A 23,319-nucleotide genomic window follows, 5' to 3' on the forward strand; every position below is an offset into this window, starting at 1 on the left:
AGGCTGTAGGTGTCCTTCTGTCTAAAATGAGTCTCTTGTAGACAGCAATTAGATGGGTCCTGCTTTTTTTATCCAGTCTGACACCCTGCGTGCCTTTTGCTGGGGTCATTAAGCCCGTTCACATTCAGAGTTACTATTGAGAGATATGAGTTTAGTGTCATCATCATATCTATTCAGTCCTTGTTTTTGTGGATTGTTCCACTGAACTTCTTAAAGGGGAATTTTAAGAGTCTCCCTTAAAATTTCTTGCAGAGCTGGTTTGGAGGTCACATATTCTTTCAGTTCCTGCCTGTCTTGGAAGCTCTTTATCTCTCCTTCCATTTTGAATGAGAGCCTTGCTGGATAAAATATTCTTGGTTGCATGTTCTTCTCATTTAGGACCCTGAATATATCCTGCCAGGTCTCTGTGGAGAGGTCTGCTGTTACCCTAATACTCCTCCCCATAAAGTCAGGGATTTCTTGTCTCTTGCTGCTTTAAGGATCTTCTCTTTATCTTTGGCATTTGCAAGCTTAACTATTAAATGTTGAGGTGTTGAACGGTTTTTATTCATTTTAGGGGGGGATCTCTCTATTTCCTGGATCTGAATGCCTGTTTCCCTTCCCAGATTAGGAAAGTTTTCAGCTATTATTTGTTCAAATAAATATTCTGGCCCTCTGGCCCTTTTGGGGCCCTCGGGAAACCCAATTAAACGTAGGTTTTTCTTCCTCAGGCTGTCGTTTATTTCCCTTAATCTATCTTCATGGTCTTTTAATTGTTTGTCTCTTTTCTCCTCAGTTTCCCTCTTTGCCATCCACTTGTCTTCTATGTCACTCACTCGTTCTTCCACCTCGTTAACCCTCGTCTTTAGGACTTCTAGTTTGGATTGCATCTCATTCAATTGATTTTTAATTTCTCCCTGATTAGATCTAAATTCTGCAGTCATGAAGTCTCTTGAGTCCTTTATGCTTTTTTCTAGAGCCACCAGTAGCTGTATACTAGTGCTTCTGAATTGGCTTTCTGACATTGAATTGTAATCCAGATTTTGTAACTCTGTGGGAGAGAGGACTGTTTCTGATTCTTTATTTTGAGGTGAGGTTTTCCTTCTAGTCATTTTGCTCAGTGCAGAGTGGCCAAAAACAAGTTGTATTGGGAAAAGGAGAAAAAGAGAGGAGAGAAAGAAGGAAAGAGAAAAAGAAAAAAGGAAGAAAAAAAGAAAAAAAGAGAAGAAAAAGAAAAAGAAAGAAAGGAAATAAAAAGGGTGGGGGAAGCAAACAGAAATCAAAATGAAAAAAAAAAAAACCCACGGGGGAGTATCTTCTGTTTCTGTATACTTTAATTCCCTTGACTTCCCCTGTAATTTGTCCGTCTTGCTGGTCTTCTGGAGGAGGGGCCTGTTGTGCTGATTTTCAGGTATGAGCACTTGGGGGAGCTGCTCTGCCCCCTGCCTGGTGCAGGGCTCAGTGGGGGTTGTTTACCCCGTGAGGCCCCAGGAGGAACAAGCACAGTGGCTGCGGCCAGCTTTCCAGCCCTGGATTCAGCCCCCGCAGTAAATACGGAGCTCTCTGTCTGCAGGGCCTGGAGGCTCCGGGGCGGGCTGGTGATCTGCTCAGCTTGGGGCAGGAGCGTCCTTGCTGTCCTGGGCCCTCCTGGCCTCTGCCTGTCCCAGGGGAGGCCAGATCCTGGGCTGTGTCTGGGCGCCCTGTGCTCCGGGGCCTGCCCTGTTGGATTCGCGCTCCCCGCTGCACAGCCGCCTCTCCGGAGCCGCCCCCTGAGCCCCTCCAAGCTGCTCCCAGAGCCGCGCAGCTCCCTCTGCATGGAGCCTCTTCCTCTGCCGGAGCCACCTCCAAACTGCTTCCAGGACACGCAGCCCCCTCTCTGCGGAACCGCTGCCCAAGCCCCTCGGAACTGCTCCCGGGCCAATGAGTGTGCACGCTGCAGCCCTTTAGGGAGCTCCGTGCACTCTCCCCGGGGCACAGCTGCTCTGTTAGTGTCCCAGGGAGCCCAAGGGCATCCCCTCCCTCCTGGGTCCTGCTCCAACTCCCTGGGAGCCCCTTTCTGCCCGGGAAGATTGGTGCAGCTCCTGCTTCTCCGGGACGGGGCTCTCCTGTCCTGGGGACACTCGCCCCGGCCTTAGCCCAGCTCCTCGCGGGGCCCCTCCCCCTTGGATGCCTTTTGTTTCTTTATTTCTTTTTTCCTCGTCTTCCTACCTTGATAGAAGCGTGAACTCTTCTCACTGTAGCATTCCAGCTGTTCTCTCTTTAAATCTCAGGCCGAATTCATAGATTTTTAGGGTGTTTTGAAGGTTATCTAGGTAATTTGGTGGGGACAGGTGATTTGGAGACCCTACTCTTCCGCCATCTTGTCCCTCCTCTGCTGGCCTCTTGATATTGGATTTCTAGTCTATAGAATTGTGAGGAAAATAAATTTCTATAGTTTAAGCCACCTAGTCTGTGATATTTAGTTATGACAGCCCTAGCTCTAATTCACAGGATAACAGATGTCTCTATATACACAGTCAATTCTTTGTTATTCTATGTCCTGTAAAAGTCGACATGAACACAGAATTAGTGAAGAGGAGACGGTTGCTCCTAGGCGAAATAGAGAGTTAGGTTCCTATGAGCCTCTGGTCACAACAGCATTTTCATCAACTAGTCAAACGTAAACTTGTTTTACATGTGTTTCTGTTTAAAGACATCTTATTTTGTATCTTCTGTTGATTCATTTACATTGATATTTAATATATTGTTGATATTTACATTGAACTCACTGATAAGAGCACTATAATTCCTGCCTAAACTGTGTATTTCTTGCCATTAGGCACATTGCAGCCTTCTTGTGCTCAGAAAAACTCGACAGTAGGTCAGCATTACACTTGGGGGCCAATTTAAATAGTGAAATCCCTAACACAAAGCACACCTGTGAACAACATGGTGCTAAACGTACTGTTCAAAGGTCACTTGTTTACTGTATGAGAGGTGCAGTGAGAAGCTGGAATGCAGCTTTGTCTAAACCTAGCTGAGAACTTGTGGGTTGGATGACTCATTTTTTTTTTTTTTTGCCATACTGCACTGTACATGTTTGTAAATAATCACAAAATAAGCTTAGCATTGATTTTGTGGTTACAAATACGTTTTAGCAGGTAGAAAAATTTGCAGATATAGAACCTGCAAATAATGAGGATCAACTGTATTAAGGTCACAGTGTAAGGGCTTCAAACAGGAAGCTCCTTATGCCCTTTGGAGTCCAAGATCTTATTGTTATGACCAAAGCACTCATTTTAATTCTCAGAATACACAATGTGGGGCTCTTGAAAAAGGTGGTAAATGGAACTCAGAACTCCCCTGCTGGCCCCAAGCTGTTTGTTTAATTGATGGATGTCATTGGCTCCTCAAAGAACTCCTACTTAAGTTACAAAAGTGGTAAATAGCCCCCCTCTACAGGCATTGTTACAGGCATTATTATAAGCATTGATTAGCCTAAATTCATGTTCCCTAAGGACTCACTACACCAGTGCCACACAGTTGCCTTTATTAGCCATGAAGGAGGGCACCTTAAAGTTCATGTTTTTCGATGACCACCTCACCATGTGGCGCTCTTCCTTTTGGGGGTTGCCTATTCCATTTCTTATGGAGGCATCACTACTCCCTGAAAGTCTCAGTTAGCATCAAGGTTTAAACTGATGTGAAGGCATCAAGAGGTCAATTATGGTACAGGGACTAAAATTGATGTTTTTTTTTTAATTTTTATTTATTTATGATAGTCACACACAGAGAGAGAGGCAGAGACACAGGCAGAGGGAGAAGCAGGCTCCATGCACCGGGAGCCCGACGTGGGATTCGATCCCGGGTCTCCAGGATCACACCCTGGGCCAAAGGCAGGCGCCAAACCACTGCGCCACCCAGGGATCCCTAAAATTAATGTTATATGTTGTTTTGACATCTGATAAAATTAGAAGAACCTCAAATGGTCTAACCACAACTTCTCCTCCCTATTCTGTGCCTGCGGACAAGGTTTCTTAGCCAAACAACCCTCCTTACTAAACAGACCAGGTGTAGTTCCTGGTTATCTCTAGCTAGAGGCTTTCTGTTCCCTGCCAGCTGTGGATTTATTCAAATAAGCCAATAACATCCTCCCCTGGGAACCAGAGGTACTCTGTCCTCAACACTACAAAGGCCACCTCCTACAGACTCTGGTTGTTCAATCTGTTCCTGAGTGTAACTTGAGAGTGCTTCTCTGGTGTGTTGTGTCCTCCTTTCTCAGGCTGTGAGTATATGTGACTGATACGTTGTTGTCATTGTGTTTGTCCGGTGTCAGGTGTTGTGTGTTTGGCCATCCTCACAACATAGGAAATAATCCTTCTTCCTTAATGGGGTGAATAGGAAGTGATAAAAATAGGGGTTTAGAGCAATGGGCAAGACACAAAACATAGATGTGAGAAATACCTATTTGAGTACAGATTTTAGCCTACTTTCAGTTGTGCGTGTGTGTGTGTGTGTGTGTGTGTCTGTATTGAAAGCCTGGGGACCCTATTTAATGCTAGCAGTGGAAATTATTGACTCTGCTTCATTGGAGCCCAGAGGGTGTAATCTATGGAAGTACATTCATGTGGCCTGAGATGGGTATAGTTTTGTACTTACTCTTGTGAAACTTTTGAAGATACAGGTGTTTTGTCTGTTTGATTTAAGTTTAGGTCTGAAGAGTTGTTAAATAGTCAACTATTGCATGCAGACCATACAGAAATATGTATTTGTTGTAGTCACAAGACCCTGAGCACTGGCACATGGGTAACATATAATTAGAAACAGGTTGGAAGGGTAGCCCGGGTGGCTCAGTGGTTTGGCGCCTGCCTTCGGCCCAGGTCCTGATCCTGGACACCCGAGATCGAGTCCCACATTGGGCTCCCTGCATGGAGCCTGCTTCTCCCTCTGCCTGTGTCTCTGCTTCTCTCTCTCTGTGTCTCTCATGAATAAATAAATAAAATCTTTTTTAAAAAAGAAACAGGTGGGAATACATTGCTTCAATTCAGGAAGAATTCATGCACATACTTTGGAATATTGCAAAATGTAATTTTGTGACTGAAGATAATCTGGAATAAGGTTTTAAATGGCAAACCAGAAATGAACATGTAACCATGGGGAAGAAATGGTATTCAGGCAAGTTTCCAGACAGCAGCTCTGCATTGTCCACAATCTCATATACCAGAGTGTGCTAGTGAGCCACCCCCTCAACACCCCCCCACATATTTGTAGGCACTGATGTTCCTTGGCCAACATGTGAAGGATCCCGTGTCATAGTGATGCTCAGGGCCTATTCTCTTTCTCAAGCCCCTTTTGGGGGGAGAGAGAAATGGCCTCATTGAAGGTCTCAGGTGCCTTGGGTGAACATCTCAGAACCCTTTGGAAAGGCCAGGTAAATAAGGTTCTTGGGCCCAATCCCAACATCCAGGATGGTTCCTCCCTACCCCCACCATTTTAACAGGCAATTCTTGGATGCCAGCAGGGTGTCTGAGAGTTCAACTCAATTCTGACACCAGTCTACCTGGATACTGCATGAGATTACTGAAGTGAAGTGTTCAGTCCCACAAGACTGCCCTCCCTCCACACCAGGTGCCAGTTGCAAGTCCAGGTTGTTACCTGCACTCCTAACTGATTGCCTATAATGGAGACATTACCACTGCCATCTCCTAGGGTTTGATTCATTTGCTAGAGAGGTTCACAGAACTCAGAGAAACATTTTACTTACTAGATATAAAAGGATATAACTCAGGAACAGCTAAAGGAAAGAGATGCATGGGGAAAGGGTAGCAAAGATTCCACGCCCTCTGCATGCACTCTACTCTCTCCAAATCTCCACATGCTCACCAACCCAGAAACTCTCAAACCCTGTCCTTTTGGGGTTTTATGGCAGCTTCATTGTATAGGTGTGAATCATTGGCCAGTGGCTGTTGATTCAATCACCAGCCTTTTTCCCCTCAGGGGAGAGGTCAGGGGAGTGGGACTGGAAGTTTCAGCCCTCTAATCACATGGTTGGTTCTCCTGGTAAATAGCCCGTGTCTTACCTAACTCTGGGAAATGAACAAGGGGTGGTGGAAGGGGAGGTGGTTGAGGGGTTGGGGTGACTGGGTGATGGGCACTGGGGGGGCACTTGGCGGGATGAGCATTGGGTGTTATGGTGTATGTTGGCAAATCGAACTCCAATAAAAAATTAAAAAAACACAAATATGCAAACTAAGAAATGACATGTGAAAAAAATAAAAAATGAAAAAAAATAGCCCCTGTCTTTAGGTACTTCCCAAAGTCACCTCATTCACATAATGAGAGACACCTCTATCAGTCTCAACACTTAGGAAATTGCAAGAGTTTTGGGATCTGTGAGCCAGGAACTGAGGAGGAAGACAAGATATATATATAAGAAATATATATTTGGTCATCGTCTTTCAGATGATCAAATATATATTTCTTATAAATCAATATCACTCCAGTTTTCTGCAGGGCTACAGCTAGGTACTTACTCGTACTCACCCAAGATATCTCCAGGCAGGATGCACATGATTAGTGAGAGACATACCAGGCCCAGAATGAATGAGAAGACAGCCCTGAGGCCCAATAATCTGAAATGGCTTTGTTTGGTGGGAATCAAAAGGTTCTTCAGGTCATATGCTGTATACCCTAAAAACAGGTGTACAAGAGCAAGATTGTGGGGATTTACCCCAAAGATACAGATGTTATGAAACGTCGGGACACCTGCACCCCGATGTTTATAGCAGCAATGTCCATAATAGCCAAACTGTGGAAGGAGCCTCAGTGTCCATCAAAAGATGAATGGATAAAGAAGATATGGTCTATATATACAATGGAATATTACTCAGCCATTAGAAACGACAAATACCCACCATTTGCTTCGACATGGATGGAACTGGAGGGTATTTGTGTCCCACCTTGTGAATAAAAGCTGAGGGGAAGAAGGAGAAGTCCACCTTATTGCTATGTGACTTCTGGCTAACCCACTGTGGGAAGAGAGGTGGGTGGGAGAGAGGGTGTGTACACATAGGACTATACATGTTGGCATGTGTACAGGAGAAGGGGAAGGCCCTGGAAAATTTGCAACTGGGGCAACCTCTGCTGTTGGTTGTCTGATAAACAATGTGGCATTTACTGATAACCAGTGACTTCTCTGTTTCAGCAAAAACTACAAATGAAGTTGGTTCAGAAGTTTTGGGACAGGATGCTGACACGATAGGATGTTCATCTGAGTCCAAATTTTGGAGGTAAGCCACTTATACACAATTGAGATTTGTCCATTAGGTTGACTAGGGCTGAGGTACAGCAAACCAGTCCTACCAAGTAAGCTGACCAGTGGCATGCCTTCAGGCTCTACACTTCTGCCTCTCTAGATCCCACTTTCTTGACCTGCAGTGGAGCACTTTTGGGATGCCAATCTTCAAGCCTTTTGCTCTGACCTTGGAGTTCCTCCCACTTCTCTGGCTTCATGTACAGAAGGCCTTCTGCTCTCTCCACACTTCCTAGTGAGGGTATCATAGCTGAGGTGCATTCCCTAGTGTGACCTAGAGGAGCACTACCCACAGAAATAAGTGTGTAGGCCATAGGGCCCTATGCTTTTCTAGCTGGAATTTTCTGTCATGCTCTATGGGGAGGGCACTTGAACACACATTCTTTGCACCCTGGGCACTCACCCTACTCAGTTTGTTAAAAACTGAGCACATGACCTTCTCTATCTAGTCTGCTTTGCCTGTCTAGGCTGCAAGTGCTTGTCTCTCTGTCCCCTAAGCCTTCAACTCTCACCAAGTTTTATTGGCTTTACCTCTAAAAAACATCTCATCTCTCCATAGATTATGGGCCCCCAAGATCAGGCCTTGGGAATCTTGCTGCTGAATTATTGCAACAATTTCTTCCCAACCTCTGGTCTCCCCAATGCCAGTGCTTGCCCCTCCTCTCCATTCAACACACTATCGTCAGTATGATCTTTATGAATCTAGCCTGATTTCTGTAGGAGTTTTGGATGGCTTTCTTTAACTTTCACATAAAATTCAAACTCTTTGGTCTAGCACTCAAACCTTGAGAATATAGATGAGAAATCACAATGAAGCTGAAGCACAAACTCCCAAGAAGCCCATGAGTGGTGACAGAAAACCTATCCCATATCCACAGAACAGGAGGAATGTTCTCTGGCCCAGAGGACACCCAGGAAACCTGAACCAATGACCGACAAAAGAAAGGGTACATTCAATAGAGGTTCTATAGGAGTATGAACTAGATGCCGATTCTAAAGGATTAATGCCAAGGGTTCACATTTGCGCAAATAAGTTAGAGCTTTTTTGAGTGCTCATTGTCTCAACCCTAAAGAACCCATAATTGTGAGGATTTGGCACCTAAAAGATAGATTAGTAGGGCTCCTATGTTTGGCATGGGAGCTACCTTGAAAACCAAGGCCGTTGCCATAGGCCCTGAACTTTGGAGGTGGGTCACTTGATTGATTACCCTCAGCTCCATTGCTCCCTGGAACCTGGAGTGGAGAGGACAGAAGGCAAGCTCTTTCAACAACTTTACCCTATAAGGATAGCAGTGCCTCTCCTAGGTGGATTCCCTAGGGAGGAGGACAAAACTCTTGAGGGAAGGAGGGCTGGGTATATGCGAATTCAGGTTTTAGAGCACAGCCAGCTCCCTCTTGCATGATACCGATGTTTGGATCAACTGGACCAAACAGTGGTGGGTGTCCAGGGAGTAGCTACCACATTTCTTTCTTTCCTTGTTCTCTTGCATTTTAGCTAAAGCTAACCAATGAGCATTTCTTACCATGCACATTCTTCTTCTGTTTTAAGGTAAGGTAGTTATATATCAGCAGGCATCCAGGGCCAACCTCTGGGGATTTTCAGGTGTGGATAGTCTGCATTATCTCCGAGGCACCCCACCTTCAAATAGACTCTGATCTGTTTACCACCCAATGCCTAAGTGGCAGTGGGGGTGGGAGGTAGGGGGTGGGTTATATTAAGCTTTCTCAGCATGCAGGCCTGGGGCATGGGAGAAAAGGTGGATCCTTGCCTGATTTGGTCAAACAGTAAATGAAGGGGGAAAGTGCAAGAACAATGCAAGACCTTTTTTAGACAGAAGGGGACACTGCAGGCCCTAGGCCTTCGGCTATTGTATATGTATGTGGGGAGTGGGGAGGCCAGTAGATGAGGCAACTTCAGATGCAATGGAGTGGGCAGCAGGGATGGAGGAAGCAGAGAACAAAGCCTAACATGATGGCGCAAGGTGTTCCTCCAAGGAGATAGACTCCCTTGACCTGGTCAGCGACCTTAGCATGCTCTAGGGAGAGAGCTCAGCTCAGGGGAGCAGGAGAAGAGGAAGGTGAACACCTGCTAATGGCCTGTTTGTAAGTACCTACAAGGCAAGGTTAAAGTTGCTGAGGGGAGTGTTTCACTGGAAGAAAAGAGGGCCTGGGTAGATATTTACATCTTGATTCTAGAAGAGAGTAAGACTCCCAGAATCAAGGAGTGAACATACTAGATTACATTTTGAAATGCATGTAATCCAAGGAGGAAAGATACAGCAAGAGGAAAGCTGACACTGGACAGAGATGAGCAGAGAAACTAGAATGGAAACAAAGAGGGATGAGGGTACAGAAGAATAGTGAGGATAAGAAGGAAAATGCTTCCCAGTGATAAATAGTAGTTGATGTATCAATAGCCCTTAAAACCCATTCAAAACCATCACCTGCTTCAAAGGCAGGTTGAGCCCAAGCCCATCTCCATGTCCATGAGGTCATCAGTGGCAAGCAGGATCCAGGCAGTAGCACCTACCCCCATGAGAGCCACCTTCCCTCACACCTGTTCCTCTTATCAAGCCAGGCTTCAAGGAATTTAGGCTGAGGGCTTCAGTGTTTAGGGATCCCTAGATCTCCCTATGAGACCTCCCAATAGACTCAGAGTCAAATCTCTCTTTGCGTCTGCATTGAGGTAGATTTTCAGGGATTAATGCATTTGTCTTTCTCCACAAGTCCATAAGCAGAGGTGTTAGTACTGGGACATGCTTAGTTTTAAATAGGAGCTTTGTTACTTCCTTAATAAGGAAGGAGCGTTGAGAAGAGGAGGAGGAGCAGGCGCTAGGGAAAGCTAACAAAGCTGCTTCCCTCCAAGCAAGAGACTGGAAGCCACGTGTTGTGAACAGCAGCTCCCTAAGGGCTTCACACAGCCCAGCTCCTGGCATGACATGGGCACCGCCATATTGTGAAGTGAAGGTACAAATGAGACCTTATTATCACTCCTTTGTTCATCTGTTCTTTGAGTGGTTACACCTGCCACCTTTCTTGCCTCCCTGAGCTTATCAGGGAGGACAGTGAAGGGATATGGGGCTGAGGCCATCACTCTGAAGATGGGTTTGAGGCGCTTTAGCTGGGGATGCCCTGTCTTAGTTCTGGCTACTATAACAAATACTGTAGACTGGGTGGCAACGACAAGACATTTCTTATACTTTTGGAGTTTGAGATATCCAAGATCAAGATGCTGGCTAATTTGGTTCTGAGTTAGAGCTTTCATCCTACCTTGCAGACTGCTGCCTTCTTGCTGTGTGTGTACATGGTGGAGGAAGAAAGAGTTCTCATGTTTCTTTTTCATCTTCTATAGGCACAATTCCCATCATGGGAAGCCCACCCTCATGGCCTCATTAAGGCCTAATGATCTCTTACAGGCTCTACTTCCAAATACGATCCTGTTGGGGGTTAGGCCTTCAACATAGGAATGTTGGAGGGCACACAAATATGTAGTCCATAACACTTCTCTTTCAGTGATCCTTTTAGAGATGTGGGGACACTTTAGCTAAGTTCCTGTACTGATCACTGCTAGCACATAAGGTGGACTTTTTGGGTAGTTGAAGTAGAAAAAGTTTTCATTTTTCTGGACTGATGCTCTGTGCCAGGGCACATGGCTTGGTAAGGTAAATGTGGACTGCATTTCAGCTCCCCCTTGCTCTTTTAGCTGGGAGCCCTTGGATAAAGCTCTATGCTGGCCTTTTAGGGTCTCCAGAAGGGATAGAATTGCCACCAGAATCCCACCAGAAGGGATAGAATTGCCTACATGGCACTGAATAGAATGAGTTGTATGACCCTGGGATTACTGAGGGGCCCTGGCTGCCTGGCCCTGTTCACTTCATTAAATGCATAATGCTGCTTCCATCCTCCAAAGGCACTTGGGGGTGTTGGGGGGAGGGCCTGAAAGGCTGTGATAAAAAATCTGCATCTATATAAACCCCTGTTACTACACAGCACTTTGCTGAGACTTGTTCACAATAGCCTTAAATGCTAGAGTCTGGGCCGTACCTCATCTCAGAGGCCCATTTACTTCTCCATTGTCATCCAGACAATTATTTCCAATAGCACTTTGCTTTTGGAAGCACAGGGCTTGGAGTAACACATTTCTCTCTTTTCTGCTCAGCTTCTGGGCCATCAGCCTACAGTGAAGCCAGCAGGCTGAATCACAATGGTTGTGCATATTTCCATAGCAGCAGTGTGATGTAATGCATAGAGCATAATGTGGCATTGCTATAGAGCTAGTTATAGGCAGCTTTGTGCCAATAGAGAAGAAAAATTTATTCATGCACGGCACCTTACCATTCACTGTATACTTTTAAATCCATGATCATATTTGAATCCCACCAGTGAAAATAGGGAACTAAAAAAAAGCTCCAGGAGGAAGGAACCTACTCAAACATAGGCTGATACATCCAGTTACGCTTGCACATTAAAATAACACACACAGGCATTCTTACTCACTCACACGAACATACTCATGTGTTTACACATTCGTTGATGCACACTTGTGCAATGCTCTTACATTTTCACATTAACATGCTCACATGTTTCTCACATATGATCATGCTAGTACATTTACACACAGACTCATACACTCACAGTCACTCACACGAAAATGCTCACACAGTTGGACAGACTTTATGTTCACTGAAACAAATGTGGTCACACATGTCTATATTCACAAATCATATATGAACAAGTTCACACATGAAAAAGTTCACATATTCATACATACTTATATGAATAAGCATGTTTATTCAGTCACACACAAGAATATGCTCACACTCAGACACAATGACATAACACAAACACAGACACTTGCACACAAATGTGCACACACTCATGCTCTGATATTCCCTCACAGACACAGGAACACACTGATACATTCTTTAAACACAAACACATAAAATTATATATTCATTCACACTTGCATGTGGACAGTCATACAAATATTATTAATCACTCCCATATGGACATACTCATGCATTTAGTCACATTTCTGAGCACATTGCCACATGAACTCACATATAGATACAATCATTACAATCACAGGATATTCTCATACATGTATGTAAATGTTAACATTTTCACTGACACGCACATGTTCCAACACACAGACTTGCTTCTATATTTACTCATGTGTGTTTATATATTCACATGTGAATGCAGTCCCATATTTAGTCATATACATTAACCCAAATCAGCATGCACATTAACACATTATAATACAGTGACATATATAGTTACGTGTTTGCTTACATGTGTACCCATGTTCACACATTTGCTTAATGAGCATATTCACACTATTCACATAGTCATACAAAAACCTCATGAATTTACTATACAAAGGAAAATATTCCTATAAATGTACACACATTCTCACATAAAATGCTCACATTCATGCATACACTAAGACATTAACATGATCACAAACATATTCATACATTCACTCACATGAACTTGCGCAAAAATTAACTCACACAGGTAGACACACTCATACACTTACAACTTCAGTTAAAATTGTACATTTTCATGCTCATGTACATGAACTTGCTTATGCATTCAATTACAGACAGGAAAAATACTCATACATTAACATACAAACACATGCCAACTTGCTCATGTATGAACTCACACACGAACATGCTCACATTCATGCACATGCTCACAAATTCACTCATAGACATGAACAAAAAAATCATTCATTCATACAGAAACAAACTTTCACTCAAACTTGCATATTAACATGTTCAAAACATGAACATGTTCACACTTTCATTCACATATGTTCATGTACATGAGTATGTTCATTCACTCACAAACTAACTTTTCTAGATACACAAATATGTTCACACAGTATCTCACTCATAATAGCACACTGCCATTTTCACTCACATTCATACATACACACATTCTCATACATTTACTCACACATGGACACAGTTACACACACTTACTCCCAACATTCACCCACATTCACACACACAGACATGCTCACATGCACTCACACAATTACACATGCATGAATAAGTTTACAGTCATGTAGCTGACATGCTCATAAACATACACACATGCATTAACACATTTACTTACCCCCAATACACACACATATGAATATGAACACATATTCACATACAGACAGGATCATATTCACTCACACAATCATGCAAAAACCTACATATACTCACAAATTCACATTCATTCAAACTTATACATTTTTTTATTGGGGTTCAATTTGCCAACATATAGCATAACACCCAGTGCTCATCCTGTCAAGTGTCCCCCTCAGTGCCTGTCACCCTCAGACTTACACATTAACACACAGTATTACTTCCACACAAATGAACACACATCAAGTCACATGCAAACATGCTCACATTCACTCACACCAAAAAACCTACACATTAACCTGCCCACCAAACATGTTTGATATTCATTAACTTACATACATAGGCTCCTATATTTACTCAACATGCATTTCAATAATATACACATGTATCTACATCCTCATGCATTTACTCAGATACAAATATTTTTTCACATTCACTCAAACATATAAATACAAAGCACACATTCCCTCATACTCACACATGAATACACACTTATGCTTACACATTCAAACACATGAGCATATTCAAATGTATACTCAAAATCACTTGCACACAAACATGAGCATATTCACATATACATACAAGAAACCGTCCCACATTCTCACATATACACTCATTAACACATTCACGTATATGGACATGATCAACATTCACAAAGATATTTTCACATACACACACTCATGTACTCACAGAAATCTACACATTAACTAGCTCACATGAATGAACATGGTTACATCCTCACAGATAAGCATGCTAATGTCATACTGTCTCTTACAAATTAACTGATATACATGAACACAAACACAAATTGACTTTAACACTCTCACATGAACAGGCTCAATTCACTCACACACAGATATGCTCACACATATCCACACAATTACACATTTGGTAACGTGAACATGCCAACAGATTTACTCCCCTTAATAGACACACACACATACATTCATTTGAACACACATATATATGCAAATTAACATATTTATAAATTCACTCACACACCCAGATACGCCTCATGTATCCTGTGTCACTCACACATTTACTGATAGGCATGAACATACTCATCCTTAAGATTTTCACACACTCACATGCACAGACATTCAACCACACAGACACAAACATGGTCACAAATTCCTCACATAGACACCTGTACATATAATTTATTTGCACACATTCACACACTAACATGCTCACATATACAAACACTGGTCACAATTCACTCACATTCACAAGTATATTCATCACAAACACACTAAAAAATTCCCTAACATTAAAACGTATTCACAGACTTATACAGACTTGTTTACAGATTTCCTTGCATAGACACACTCATAGTCATGCTCATACATTTACTCAAAGGTTCACATTCACTCACACATGAACATGCTTACAAATTCACATACACTCATGGTCACAAGTATACACTCACATTCACTTACATATACATGTTAACATGCCCACACATTCACTCGAATACACATTTGCTCACACATCACAGAGCTTCCACATTCACACAGATACATACACATGCATATTCTCATATATTCCTCACAAAAATACACTCACACATTAACAAGCTCACACAAGTGGACAGTTATATTCATTCACACAGGCATGCTTACACATGCATTCATTCAAACAAAACATGCTTACACATGCATTCATTCAAACAGCACTCACGTAGATGCACTCACATAGGTTCACAGTTATGTACTCACACATTTCCTAACTTACACATGTTAACACACAACAGTATCAAGCTCCTATGTTCTCACAAATGAGTTTGCACATACCACAAAGCTCACACATTTACTCACACGCATAGATATGCTAACATATACTCATGAGCCCATGCTCACACATTAACTCACAGAAATATATTCAAACTTTAACATGTTCACATAAACACATTTACTCACACACATGACTATGCTAACATTTAGGCACAGGCTTACAAAACCACTTATACATTTGAATAGTCCTACTCACTTAAACATGCAAACTCATACTTGATTAGGTTTCCACATTTACTCCCACACACATATGCTTATTTATGCACAGTCATCTTCACTTGCACAAACCTGGTCACACACTCACTCACCACTCTCCAAAACTTGCTCACACATTCACTCAGTTGAATGCATTCACAAATTCAGTGACAGTCACACTCACAGATGCTTACATGCACACACATTCACTTATACATGTGCATGAACACACTCACAAATAGGAATGTGCCCACACATTTATTGACACAAAGACATGCTCACGTTCATGAGGAAGCTCACACAGTCATTCACATATATATACAAATGCTCACAAATTCATTGATTCAAATATACTAATATTTTTAAAATACCATACAAATGAGCATACTTATAAGTTCACTCACATACACACAAATACACTAGTATCCTTGCACATGGTCACCTATTCACTCATACTCATGACATGCACAGTTACCTAATCACATAAATATACTCGTATTAACACACTTGTATTTGAACAGGCTTACATATTCACTCCAATGTGGACATTGTTATATAAAGGAGCCAAAGGTGACCTCTGTTTATCAGCCCTATGTCGATTATTTTTTCACAGTTTAGAACCCATGAACTCAAAGGCCAGCCAGCACCAATCTCAAGTTTTTGCACGTGAAATTGTTTTAAATATATCCCAAGTAAGTAGATGTTTAGCCATTTAGAGCTTGCCTGCTTTGCACACAAAGCCTATGTGAATGAATGTATAACTGTGTCCAGAGCTGGTTAATGTGTGAGTGTATTTTTGTGAGGAATACATGAGAATATGCATATGAGTGTACCTGTGTGAATGAATGTGTAAATTGTGATGAGTGTGAGGAAATGTGTATTCTAGTGAACATGTGAGCATGTTAATATGGATGTGTAAGTGAATGTGAGTGTATGTTTGTGAGCATGAGAATGCAAAACTGCACCCAACATCTGCTAGCCATAGATAAGATAAATCCTGTAGCTATAAAAGACATCAAGCCAGTGCTGCCCTTCAGCATTCTCTGATCCTCAGACTCCTCATATTGCTCAATTGCGTTGCCTAGACATATAAGTCCCTACTCTGATCTTGTTCTTTCCTGGGAATTCCCTTGCCTTCCTCTCCTTTTTAGAGGTAGCTCCCACATGGCATCCTCTGGAAGGTCTCCTGTTCTAAGAGACTCTCCTCCCCACCCACATGCACACCTGTGAATTCTTCCTCCAAAAGAAAAGGTCATCTTGTACTACTGCCAACTTTTGGTCATATCTTTTTCTGAGATTGACCTCCAAATCCCTAGCACTTGTTACTAGTGGTGGTAGGGATAGGGGAGGATTTGGGGGATGGTTAGGAAATCAATATAAGGTCCACGAGTCAGTAGGACAGTTAGGTGGCAAAATGATCCTGGACCGCCTTAACTGGTTGAGACTCGAAATTTGGAATGCCTCCATGTCAGTTTGGCATGAGATTTTTCTTTGCTGTATTATTCTATATTTTCTGTGGTCTCTCCTTGTGTGTGACTTTCTTTTAGCCTAACCAGGCAGTAGCACCAGCATTTGAGCCAACCTATGTCATTACAACTGACTTTTGGGGTTGGAGGCACTGAGTTCCCTAAGGAACTGGCCCACCTGGGCCCTTCAGTAGGCAGGAACTGGATGCTGCAAGACCTGTTGGTTTCAAGAGGAAAATGAGAGGAGTGTATGCCTCTGGACTGACAGTGGGCTCCCTCTAACCCCATAAGAGTCTTCAGCAGGAGAAGCTCCCTGCAGCTGGCCTGGTGATTTGGGGTACTCTGAGATGAGAGGACACCCTTGTCCCTGGGGACCACTGTGGCAGATAAAGGATTCAATAAGATGTTAGGCTGAGGCTGGTCTCTTTGGACACGTTTGTAAACAGGTAGCCTGCCTGTGCTGATGTCTCATTCAGATTTGTTGCACATGGTATCATTCTAGTTACTCACCTGAAGGATAGGGAGACCTAATCCCTGAGCTGAGCCAGATAAAGCATCACTTAAAGTGACTAAATGCAAGAAAGTTTATATTCCAGCTCCTCCCAGGGCTCCAAAGTATGTGGCTGTCCTACTAACTCCGTGTTCCAAACCGTGAGACACGTGTTAGGCTCTGTTCATGATTGCTTTCCCCCAGACCACCACCTAGAGAGAAGGTTAGAGTTTTCATTCCCTGGGAGGTTGAGACAGATGGGAGGACCCTGAGAAAGAGGACTGGTGCCCTCTACAAGAAGAGACAGCACAATAGCATCATTATAATAATGAGGATTGTTTACCCTCTGCTTTGCCACTAACACAAAAGTCATTAAAACAGAAAAGACAAAAGGGGAGGGCTAAAAAGGTGAGGTCAGTTCTAGATTGGAGGAGGAAGTACATTGTCTCATTTATCCTGAGACCCAGTCTCTCCTTAAGGACCTAGCTCAAGAACCAAATGGCAAAAGGGCTGTCTGGCTCTATAGAACTTACTTCGTAGGAATTGAGTTCCACCTAGCAAGGGCTGAAATTAAACAATTGACCACCATAATATGGAATGGAAAAATGGTGTCTCTACTAAGAGATCCCACACTACTAGTGCACAAGTGGGGAATGACCCCAGAGGAGACTTTGGACTCCTGATATATAATGTTTTCACTTGAGAGATTGCCCAGGGTCATTATGAGGCCTAAAGCCCCTATGGATTTTTGTTTCTTGGAATGCTGCCTACCCTATTTTAGACCTCACTTTAGGCACTACTGGGAGCCTCTTGACCAAATGGATGAATGCTCCATTAGCTGGGGATGTTAAAATGAACTTAATAGGCAGTAGATGGCCTCAGCTGAATTAAGTCCTGCGTCCACCCAGTTAGTTGTTTCTCAGGGGAAGGGGTGCTCCTGAAAACTGTAAGTTCTCTTTATGGGCAGTGATGGTTTAGTGCTAAGACAATTCAGGAGGACATAGCCACCCTGGATTTAACAGAAACTTATAAAAGAAAAACTCAGAATCAAGTGCGGCCTGTTCATTCTGCAAACAGTACCCTACCTGGCCTAAATCAAAATTATTATCAACAGTGAGACTTCCCCTTTCCTAGGCAAAACAAACCACCTATAGCCAGCTCCCTTCTAAATGTGGGGCCCTGAGATGAACAAGAGAGGTTGTATTGGCTGCTAAGGGACAAGGGAAATCCCAAATTAGATGATCTCTGACAAATCCATGGAACAGTTAAAATACTTACTAGAATTAGATTGCAATCTGGGCAGGCTTCTCCTTCAGAGATAGCCCTGCCTTCCCTGCCTACTCTGATCTCTGCGAGTGGCACATCAGGGTCTGGTGATGTCAGAGTAGGTCCCTTCCAGCAGACAGTTGCCTTTTACCACATTAGCTATAGTTTGGGCTCCAAAATATTAACAATACTGGCTGGCTTTGATAGACACAGGTGCCAAAATCTCCTAACTCCAGGAAGCACTCAAACTTTAAAGGGATCTCACTAGAATAGGACCAGCTTGAGAGGATTAACTAAAGGGTTAATTATCTGCTTAACTATTAAAATTGGCTCAGTTTTGCTTAAAAAAGCTTCTTACCTGGTTGTCCTCTCCAAGAGTATATCTTTTCTCATGATTGGAATAGACTTCTTCAGTGAGCAGGCAACCTCATGAGACAAGTCTAAGGCTTCCACGCTACTTGTGGGCACTAGCCAGTGGGAAGCATTTAACTTTCCCCTCCCCATGTGTGCGGTTAATATGTCACAGTCCTGGCTAAGCCAAAGCACTGAAGGATCATGGCTTGTCATAGCTAACTTAGTTCCCCCATGTGGCCTGCACTTAAAGCCACTATTAATGAGAGGATGCTGTCTGTATAATGAGTACCACAAGGCTGTTACCTGGATTAGAGTAGCTCCACGACATCATTTTAATGAATGACATTCCAGATAACATTGGTAGGTGCTTCGGAATCAGATTGGGCTAATAGCACCTGTTCGTTAAACATTTTATAGGAGAGTAGTAAATCATGGTTTGCTTTCACCTTGAAGATCAGCAGTATAACTTTCCCTAGTTGTCTGTGGGGTACATCAATAGCCCTGTGATTGTATACAGAATTTGTAGACAGGACCTAGATTTCTTCCCTGCCCATTCCCAGACCCCAGAACTCCCCATTATATCAGTGACATCCTCCTCATTAGACCTGGCCAAGACTATCTCATAGGCTCTCCCAACCCCAAGTGTACATGTCACTGAGAGAGAATGAGCAGTTGCCCCCCATAAGATACAAGGCCCCTCCTAGTCTGTTAAAATCTTGGGCTACTGGTTTTACCAATCTGCTAAAAGAAGAGCTCATAGGGCTCCAACTACCCATACTGGTGAAGGAGGCCAAAAATTTTGTAAGAATGGTAAGAATGTTTGGATTCTGGTGCCAGCACATTTGTAGCCTCAGATATGTGCTGGCCCCTGCCTACTGAATCATCCATAAGTCTTCCACTTTTGGCGGCGGTGGGGGGGTGATTAAGAGCAGACCCTAGATAAATGAAAGGAGGCTATCCCTTCAGCTCTCCCACTAATGCTCTGAGCACAGAACTTACAATCAGAAGGTTTAGGCACTTCTGGGTGCCTCTTGACCAAATGGATGAATGCCTTTTCCCCGGGCACTTGTATAAGTGACAACCCCATGTGGATGGCTTGTGCCTCCTTGTCCAGCAGCTCATAAACTGCATATTCTTAATTTAATATACCAGCTCCAGGCCTTCCAACACAAGGACATTATAGGAATCTCAGTCCGTAAGGTAGCTGGCTCTTTCCAGCAAAGGCTTCAGTTTGAATAAAGGCTCACTAGACTTCCAATAGTTGCCACTCCAGTGACAAACATCTTTGACTTGAGTCTGAGAGTCACACTGCTCAAGGAAAGTGAAAGCCCAAAGGTCATCTTCCACTGAAGGTACGGTTTCAATATACTCGCACGAAGGAAGAAGGAGGTCAGGTCGCGCGATTTATTACTTACAGATCCCAGAAAGGAGACAGGGGTAGGGTGGGGAGCAAAACTAACCAGGGGAAGGGCAGTCGTCTGTCCCAGGTTCAAGATTAAGCAAAAGGTCGAGAATAGGGTAGCAAACACCTCGTAACATACTTGGGGCAGAGGTCACCAACTTTTTGTGTGGGCTCAACTCTGAACGGTTATTTTAAAAGGTGCCCTGGGAAAAGCCAAATGGGAGCTTGTGGTGGGAACCCTAAGCTCTAGCCTTTAAATGTCAACTCTGGTTGTGACCAGGGTTGTTATACTCCAAAGTGGCCAGATAGTGACCCAAAATAGTTGTTTTCTCACCACAGCCCTTGTGTGATAGAAAAAGCTCCCAGTAAATTTGGATCAGCATTGGAGGCCTCTTTAGTATGTTGGAAATAATATCTACTGGATTGAGCTAAGCCCAGCCCTACTAGAGCATCACAGCTCCGTGGAAAGAAGCCACATCCCTTTCCACTGATGTTAATTTGCTGAAATGTCCAGGCCTTCTGTTTGTTTACCCATGCAAGGTACCAACCTCTGCTAATGTTATCGAGGGGTTAACAGAACAGGTTTTACAGCTTTTGGGACTGCCACAAGTAAAACAGCCAGACTAGGAGTCCTGTTTTGCTGCAGAGCAAGCAAACAATGGGCTTAACAAAACAACATTTTGGGGCTTTTCACCTAACCTTTCATCCTACAGCATGGTATTGCAGAAAGACATAATGGACTTTTTTTTTTTTAAATATTTTATTTATTCATGAGAGACATACAGAGAGATGTAAAGACAGGCAGAGGGAGAAGCAGGTTCCCCGCGGGGAGCCCAGTGTGGGACTCGATCCCAGGACCCTGGGAACACGCCCTGAGCCAAAGGCGGATGCTCAACCACTGAGCCACCAGGCATCCCCATAATAGAATTTTAAATCAAGGCCTATTGAGAAAACTTGGAGGCCAGTGGTCCTTGCAGTGCTCAAAAATACTGCTCATAGTCCAAATTATGTTAAATTCATGCTCCTGTGACATAATCACACCATATTTAAAATCACAGCAATTGGGGTGGTTCCCAATTGAACGATACCTAGAGGAGAGTCAGGTCCCCTACTTCTGGCCACAGATGACCTCTGACTTTTTTTTTTAAAGATTTTATTTATTTATTCATGATAGTCACACAGAGAGAGAGAGAGGGACAGAGACACAGGCAGAGGGAGAAGCAGGCTCCATGCAGGGAGCCCGACGTGGGATTTGATCCTGGGTCTACAGTATCGTGCCCCGGGCCAAAGGCAGGCGCTAAACCGCTGCGCCACCCAGGGATCCCGACCTCTGACTTTAAGCTTTACTCTTCTTTGTTACTGTGCCCCCTCTTTACCTGAGAAGTTTCTACCCTTACCAATGTTGATTATATGTTGTTCACCCAAGCCTGGGTAATCTACACACTTCTTTTGATCAGGTCTCTCTGGAAACAACATGCCAGACACACCACAGGGAGATACACTACATATGTCAGACTTGGGACAATGGGAACCATGATGTTGGCTATTTAGGTTCATCAGTCATACTAACATGACCACAGACACCAACCAGCACTGAGGCTAGCACTCCTTCTCCTATCTCTATCTACTGTTACTAGCAATACCCATTCTGGCTCAGCTGGACTCTTACATACTGTATGACTCATTGATGCCTCCTAAACCCTGTAGGCCTACTTTTATTTCAAGTTGGGCAAGACCCACTGTTATTAACTAGTGCCATCAAACAAATAGAGCAATGGGCCACTACCTATCAAGTCTCATTTAAGGAATGCCCAGAGATAATATGCTCCCGGTATTATAACCAGGACACTTGTCATTGTTGCAGTCAGGTTAAAAATGCAGTAATCCAGAGCCAATACCAACAAACTGTAAGGATTACAAAGATAAAATTAGAGCTCTCAACCTTTGATAATAATGACATATATAAACCCTGCCAAAAATATATGCCTTCACAATTTTTTTTATCACTTTTCTTATTATTATAATGCCCTCTCTTGCTTTCTCTTACTCTGTCTTGCTCTGTCTTGCTCTCTTTCCAGTGCAGGCATTACTTATTGAGGCAGAAAAGAATTGCATTAAACAGGTGGCCAAGGTCACCTTACCAAGGATTTTCTCCTTGGTTGCTAATCAGTATATACAAAGAAGGAAATGTATACAACAATATTACCTGGGACAAAGCATGCCTAAAATGTCAGGGGCTGCAGCTAGTTTGGGAATTCTTCCCTAAACCTAATCTCACAATGCCAATGTCAAGATTGACATTATGCTCAGTGAGAGCAAGCCTTTCAACAACTTCAAGGCTGACTGCCTACAGTAAACAATCATAGCTTTGGGTGGTTACAGCAAAGACATTTCTTATGAAAAAATATATCTGATCCCATGTAGAAATCTAATCACTCTCTATGTGGCACTTTCTCTATCCAAATCGACAACTACGTGTTTACAGCCATTACAAAATTTGCCAGGCCTACCAAAGTCATCATTACCAAGGGCTTGGGGAAATATTTAAGGGAGACTGACACCCAATGTTACTCTTCTGGGGGATCTTGTGAAAGCATATACATCACACCCTGTGGGAGAAAGTAATGAGAAGCCCAGCAGCAAAGCTAGCTAACCTGGGAGGAAAGCTATTGGTATAGTCACATGACCACTTCCCAGGAGGCTACTTCTGAGGCTGTTAAAGCTATACAAATGTCTGTCCAAGAAAAATTTCCACTAGAATGGAAGCAGTGAAGCAGGTGGTAGTCTCCCAGTGAAATACACCAACACTGTGATAAACAGGTATAGAATTGGGCCAGATATACAATACAGTTGATGTCTACTTAGAAATAATTTGGCCCACCTGTGAGAATCCTATATGCGCACACTCCACAATCCAATTTAGTGCATTGCTAAATT

At 43.2% G+C, this 23,319-nt stretch overlaps 1 long non-coding RNA gene across 1 annotated transcript in view; it reads left to right on the forward strand.

The window, feature by feature from the left end:
* Positions 1-23,319, forward strand: part of LOC144307672 (uncharacterized) — a 170,225-nt gene that overhangs the window by 14,137 nt on the left and 132,769 nt on the right. Inside the window, exon 2 of the long non-coding RNA XR_013374443.1 lies at positions 7,163-7,247. This is a non-coding gene — a long non-coding RNA (uncharacterized LOC144307672). The remainder of the gene's footprint in view (positions 1-7,162; positions 7,248-23,319) is intronic.

This window comes from Canis aureus, chromosome X, assembly GCF_053574225.1.
Source record: "Canis aureus isolate CA01 chromosome X, VMU_Caureus_v.1.0, whole genome shotgun sequence".
Taxonomy (NCBI): domain Eukaryota; kingdom Metazoa; phylum Chordata; class Mammalia; order Carnivora; family Canidae; genus Canis; species Canis aureus.